Genomic DNA, 7066 nt, shown 5'->3' on the forward strand with positions numbered 1-7066 from the left:
AGCAGGCACGGTGGCTCTGACTACAGAACCAGCTACTTCTCTGGCTATGACAGCGTTGCTTAATCCACAAGCGCATTGCAAGACCTATGCAATGTAAGCAAAGCAGTGTTGGCAATGCTTCTGAGCATACTTCCTCCTTCATCGGAGCGAAAATGTGATGTCACTGCGGAAAATAGGCTTCTCTTATTTCTCATGAAGTTAAAGCTCGGAATCAGCTACACATCACTGGCTATTCTTTTCTCTGTTAGCGAAACTTCAGCATCACGGCACTTCAAAAGTATTCTCAAGACACTCGCTGTGGCAACCAAACAATGGATTTTTCGCCCCCCATCAAGAGTGATTGAGGCCACGATGCCTGAAAGTTTTAAGGTGCATTATCCTGGCTGTACTATGATTATTGATTTCACCGAAATACTTACAGAGCAGCCACTAACTGTGCAACAAGAACGAGTCTTGTACTCAAATTACAAAGGGTCGTATACACTTAAGTTTTTAGTGGCTGTAACACCAGGAGGGATGATCTGCTTTTGCTCAAAAGCCTATGGTGGTCGGCTGTCCGATGCCCACGTTACAGTTGATTCTGGGTTCCTAGACCTTGTTCAACCAGGGGATACCATTCTTGCCGATAAGGGATTCCCAGGCATCAAAACAGTTCTAGGAAACCAGAATGCTGTCCTAGTTATGCCTCCATTTCTTCATGCCTCTCAGTTTTCACCAGAGGAGGTTCGGGACACATATAACATCGCGCAAGTGCGGATACATGTGGAACGAATGATTCAGAGGATCAAGATCTATAACATCTTGAACAACAAGGTACCAACTGAGCTTATCCCATGTATGACTGATGTCTTTCATGTCTGCTGTGTGCTAGCTAACCTGCAGCCCCCGATAATTAAGCGCAAAGAGCAGCCACAGTCATCTGCCATATCTGCATCATAAGCTATTCACTGGCCTCATTCAGGGTTACATAGAACAAAACTAAAAATAGTTGGGGGGGGGGGGAGCCTGTCTGCTATCTAATGTTTCAGCAAGAGTACTTGTCATGATCTGGACTCACTGGGGTTCCAAAGGTCATACTATTGAGATGTTAGCTGGCAGACTGAGCCTTCTGTTTTTTTCTCCATGTTGCTAAAGTTCTGTCGGCCTACCCGTGTCAAGGAATGTAGCTTTGCGGCATGTGACAGTGAATACTGGCAAATTTATTTCTTCCTGTCAATTTGTATTCATGCATTTGAATTTTGCTTTTGGTACATTGTGCGCTATGGAGTGTTCATATTTCTTTGCTTGTATTATATTGTATATGTTTACACCTATGCATTTTAATTAGACGTTTTGTACATGGCTACCCCTCTTCTAACTGGAATACTGGAGTGCAAACTTAAGTAATGCTTGAGTTTCACAGTGTCACATGGGGGATATCTGCGTGACACACATGCATGAAGCCTGGAAACTTTGGCACCCCCAGCACTTCTGCACCTCGTTCATGTGCATCAGTCATGTGTTGTAGCTAGAAATGTGTTGTCATGTGTTGTAGCATTGTCCTTATATTTGATATGAATTCTTGGTATCGTGCTCTTGATAAAAATGCCTTTTTTGCCTGTTTTAAGCAGTTTTTTGCGATTCCAGTGCTGTAGAATATAACTAAATAGCTGCAAAAATCATGTTCTAGTTCTATTCTCGTTTTTAGTACAACTGCTTATGTTACCTTTGCATGAAGTGGGAGAAGTGGTACACAATGGTCATGTTTTTCAACCCGCTTATTGTTTTCTGCCATTGTCAACTATGTATGCATAAATCTGTCATTGATTTGCACAACAGGAGTACAAAATGTAAACTTTTTTGTCCCATTACATGTGGCGAGCAATGTCTGGCACTCCATGCAGATCCCAATAAACACGTTTTATTTTGCAGCAGCAGGTAGAAGCCAGCTGAAAAAAAAACCTCTCAAGGCCTGGTATAGCCTCTTGCAGAAAGGGGTCATCCCTGCCGACTTGAATAGTTAAATGTTCTTTCTCCGAGTAGACAAAAAAAAAGCATGTCTTCACATTCAGCAAGTACATTAAAATTTGCACTTGGGTGAAATATCTGTGGGACTTCTTAAGTCTGGGATCACTGCAAGTTCCCCGAATGTATTCAAGGATGCTCTTCCCTGAGCTGTGGAACATGTCACTTTGCTTGCACTTATGTGGACACTTGATCTCGAGAAGGTATGTTTCTCCAGCCATACAAAATATACCATCTGGACTGCCACACAGCCAAGGTTGGTCGGGGTGGATGAGCAGACCCATCTGAAATAATTTGCAATTATGTTAGTCAGACACAACAGGTGCTCGAGGAATATATGGCTTGTCAAAGGCTTCCATAATAATGGCCAAGTAAGATACTGGTCTTTCAGTAACTTCAAAGCTTAATGCATGAGCAAGTCTAATGCAACTCAGTTCGACAACATGCATCATATTTCAGTGGCACGGGCCAGAGCATCTTTCTTGATCAACAATCATCATAATAAACCAAATATCTGTCCCATGTTGAAGTCTGCAATGCCAAAAGGGCTGCCAGTAATCGGATTTTATTTTTCGCCTCGACAGTTATTTCCCCTCTCAAATGATTAATCGCACAGCCCGAAGGCTTGACAGAGTACACACTCACCTCCACAACTTCAACACCTTGTTGACGCTCGAACTCCATCCGAGCCAGGGGCTCTGTGCGAAGACCTGTGGTTCAGTAAAGAAAAAATGCCATGTCATTGTCAGCCATTGAATATGCAGCAGTGGAAAGAATAAAAGGAAGTGAAAACCATTGTATCTGTGCATAGCTTCTTCATTATTTTGTGCTGTGTATTAGACGAAATAATTTTCAACTGTAAACATACCGTATGCCGTAGCCTCGGAAGAAAATGCCCTTGCATGCAGTATGGCTCTTGCAACTTCCTCAGGACTCCGTCGAGCGTGGAGTACTGTGTGCCCAGTAGTGCTGCTGATCCGGAATCTTTTTTCTTTGTGCCACCTAAATCAAAGTTCAGACACCAGATACCCAAAGTCAGAAACATGAAGTACTCGTGTACCTACTTCAGAGGTGAGCAACGACGTCCGCTGTCACTGTTCCGTACCTGACACAGCTTGACTGGCCGATGGTCGCCACACACAGATCAGATAACGACCCACAGGCAATATTTGCATCGTAAAATGTTTTCTGCTGCTGCGCCATGCGCTCTATGTAGTCTTTTGGCTTAACAATTTGATTTGGATATGTGCCAAACACTTGCAACTCGTGTAATGCCTTGCAAGGTGCAGGAAGCAGCTGGGTAATTTTTTTAAGCTGTAACAACTGCTTGGCTTTCTTTTCTGCTTCAATGGAGTCCAAATCTGCATCACTGTTAGCCATCTCTGCCAGTGTTTCAGTGAAAGGTGAAAAAATGCCCGGAAAGTACTCCAGGGCATAAAATGGAGACAGTTCTGCTGGCTTTCTGTTCCCTACAAAGGGGCTGCTGTAGTCTGCGAACAAGAATGACGAAATTCACTACATATTAGGCAATGCATATGTAGTGGCTACACAGTGTGTCGAGCACAGAACCACATAAAAAGTGATAGCTAGAACCGTGATGGAATAAAGATAACAGATTACGGTTTGCAATGAAGACGTAGGGTGACAAAAGTTGATTCATGCAAGCAATGCTTTAGCCAAAAGCATCAGCATATGCTCTATGTAACAGCATAAAACAAAATTCATCATACCACCAAACAGTTCTCCAATGATGGCCTTGTCGTTCAGCAGCGGCTTCCCTGCTGGCTTTCCACATGTTTGTGGCGCACTCGTGCAAGATGCGTGATCGAAGTCGTTTAAATACAAAGCAACTGCGGCACAGTGCTTGCAGTTTCCCCATGCTGCCGTATCGACAAGTGCACTCGCCGCTCTCAATTTTCCGGGGCTGCAGCGTCAGCTGCGAGTTGAAATCGAGAGAAAAGGTAGCTGAGGCGCAGCGTGAAACCAAATAACGACATGTGAAGTCTTAACGAACGGCAGCAATTGACTCTGCATGCTTTTCTCGGCCCTTGTTTAAATGCGAGCTAATATCACATGCGCACAGCAAGGCCACGTTGTTTCGTTTACTTACCTTGAGACCAACCTCGTACATGTGTTTGCTCTGTTGGGAAAGGCATTTCGCGGAGACGTCAGTTTCGTCCACTTCGCGGACCCCGTACACGTGATTGTTTTCAAACAAGCGGCGTCCTTTCCGTAGTATCGATGGCCGAAAGTGCTGGTCGAGGCCGTCGACCGACTTGAAGCCGCAATGCAGAACCCGCGACATCGCGGGTGTTGGCGGTCTCTCACTGGATGCTGACAAGCGATAATGGCAAATCCAAGAGTGAAGTTTGCTGCAAACGTAGCAGAACGATGTCCACGGAAAAAGGTAGCGCGGTGCACCGTTGAGAAGCTTAGAAATCACGGATGCGCGAACTACAGGAAGCAATACCGGCAATGCAAGCACGGCGGCAACACCAAACGCAGCGCCTTCGTGTTTGGCGACACCTCCGTTGGTGGCGCTGATGGCAGCGAGCTGGTGGCGCCGCCCGACGATTACAGGGAGCCTATCGCAGCGAGCTTCGGAGTACGAGGGGGCTGCCAAGTGAAAGGCGTCGCGCCGCCGCGCGGCGGCCCGAGATTTCGGCGCCGCCTGCTTCACGCGCTCCGCTGGCGCGGAGCTTCACTCGCCCCAGCCCTGGCACGCTAGCTATGCGCCGCTACTGCGCATGCGCAGTGACGGCGGCGGCGCGCCATCTGTGCGCCGTGTGACGTCACTGCTCCTCGTGCATGGGAAGTATGGCCTTTCCTCAGGTCGGCGAAATGGCTTGGCGACTCGCGTAATGTTGCTTTCGCAAGAAGAAATCCAGCACAGCAACATGGTGGAAATCTGCTTGGAAGTTCAACGTATGTTCAACAGACACTACAGCGGGCAAAATGGAGGGCAACGTGCAAATATCGTACGGAAATCGTTCCCTCTCGTGAACAGCTCCTGATTTTAGGTAATTTTAGCTGTTCGGCAGCGCCACACTTGTCATTTTTCTGAACTGCGACCATTTAGTACTTGTGTGCTAATATAGATGGCGCTACTTACTACATTTATCTAGAGTCACTGGAAAAAATTTCAGAGTACCGCAAAGGTCGGAATTTGACTGGCAACACTGAGCGGCCACTTCCATTTTCCTTCCAAGCCAACTGCGTCGCAGGAAGGTCGCCGTGTTGGAGGAGCTTGATATTCGGTGACATATGGGGTTGAGTGTTCACTGAAGCGCAAATACTTCCTGCTCGGAGAGAATGGTGACTCAGAAGAGAAAAAATATTGTTATTTTGTGCGAAGTAAGGCAGCCGGCGGTTGTTTTGCTCCGCGGTTGCGTTTACTGCAGGAAGTGTGCTAGGATTGTGAGAAGCATCTTAGCGCTGCTATCGGGAGCTTGTGCACGCCTTCTTTCCCCTTCCGCGGAGCAAGCTACGAAGGAAACATTTCGCCACTCCACGCCACGCTTTTCGCCACTCCACGCATTTCGCCACGCTTTTGGGCAGTGAGCATCGTGGACCGCCATGGGACCGCCGTCTCGTTCAAGCAGGACGAAACTACTTGACATTAGCTTCTTCTTCCCATCCACTCGAGGCTTCTCGAAGTCTTCAGCACAAAAGTGGTCCTGCAAATGTTTGTTGTACAGTTAGAAGAGTGATGCTGGCCACCCGAATGCTGGGCTGCCCAAGGAGGCTCCCAGGGGTTTTCCGAGTGAAGCCCGGTTTCAAATATGTGGAAGAAGAAAAACATGGAAGATAGCTGTAATAATAAGCTGAAACACCCAAATAAATAGGCGAAGAAAAAGAATACGTTACAAAGGTTTCTAAGTTTACGCAGTGACACTTAAAATAGCTCATTTGGGATGTAAACACGCATGTCGCCGCAAACACACAGCTTCAAGGATTGCTAACATTTGACCCATTTCTATTTTTTTACCAGTCCCAACACAACTGAACAGAAAGCGGTCGTTATGTGAACGTAAGACATGCCCGACCATGCTTTCATTGACTGCGATCGTCATGGTCCGCGAAAAACAAGTGCCATATGGGTCGAATGACTCGAGGCGCGGAAAGATGGTGCGAGTGCTTAGGGCACGTTAGGACGCGGAATCCTCGGGCTACAAATGTGCCTTCGCGTGCCACAAGCACGGAATAGCCGCGTGTGTTGAGCAATAAGCGCGTACACGTGTACCCGCGTCAAGGGGGCAAGCCGCGAACGATCCCTGCGCGACATGCGCGACGGTCTTGCTTTGAACTCCTATTTTCTTAGCATCCTATCGCTAACACCGCGTGCACTGCGCTTACATACCTTCTAAAACAGCACCAAAAAGCACAAGCAAGGTGCACTTACCTCGCACAAGCGGGTGTTTTTTGAAGGCTTGAAGTTCTCCCGGCCGATTCTGTGCAACCACGCAGAACGACGCTGTCGGTCATTTTTCCCGGTCGGAATCGAGAAAAAAGTCTTTCCGGACTCGGTTCGGTTGCTGCATCCGAAGGCGCAGCAGCCAGGCATGATTTCTTCAGTATCAAACACGGGAGCGACATTTGCAACACGAGAAACGTGGGGAACCTGCGCTCTTCTTAGCCGGCCCGACCGGCGCTTGGAAGGTATATGGCATCCCAAGACCACGTGGTGCGGTTGGGCCAATGACCGCGTCGGCGGCGCGGGGAAAAGAAATGCGGTACTCTGAAATTTTTCCAGTGACTCTACATTTATCTAGGGTGCCTCGATGCGCGCGCGCCGAGCGCGCGCACATCCAGGCACCCTACATTTATCGCATGTCGCTGTGGTATTGCTATTATTGTATTTTGTAGATTTTCTAGTTGGTAATTGTTGCAAGTTGATTAAAAGAATGAGAGCTCGATACTTGAAGGGTATATTTACCACAGAAGAAAAAAGAAGCCGCGGAACGTTTCGAGAGCTTGCGCCCTTCATAAGGACAACGAAAAAGGTAGCTACAATCAACTAGACAGTGCACATTCCCCAAAAGCCATAGAGTAAAGGCAATTC

The 7066-nt window shown here is 47.3% G+C and overlaps 1 pseudogene; it reads right to left on the minus strand.

Moving 5' to 3' along the window:
- Window positions 1-2059: 2059 nt before the first annotated feature.
- On the minus strand, window positions 2060-4309 carry LOC149370174 (uncharacterized; annotated as a pseudogene).
- Window positions 4310-7066: the final 2757 nt, after the last annotated feature.

The sequence above is a fragment of the Amblyomma mixtum genome, chromosome 1, assembly GCF_055824585.1.
Source record: "Amblyomma mixtum isolate Tamu chromosome 1, ASM5582458v1, whole genome shotgun sequence".
NCBI classification, from domain to species: domain Eukaryota; kingdom Metazoa; phylum Arthropoda; class Arachnida; order Ixodida; family Ixodidae; genus Amblyomma; species Amblyomma mixtum.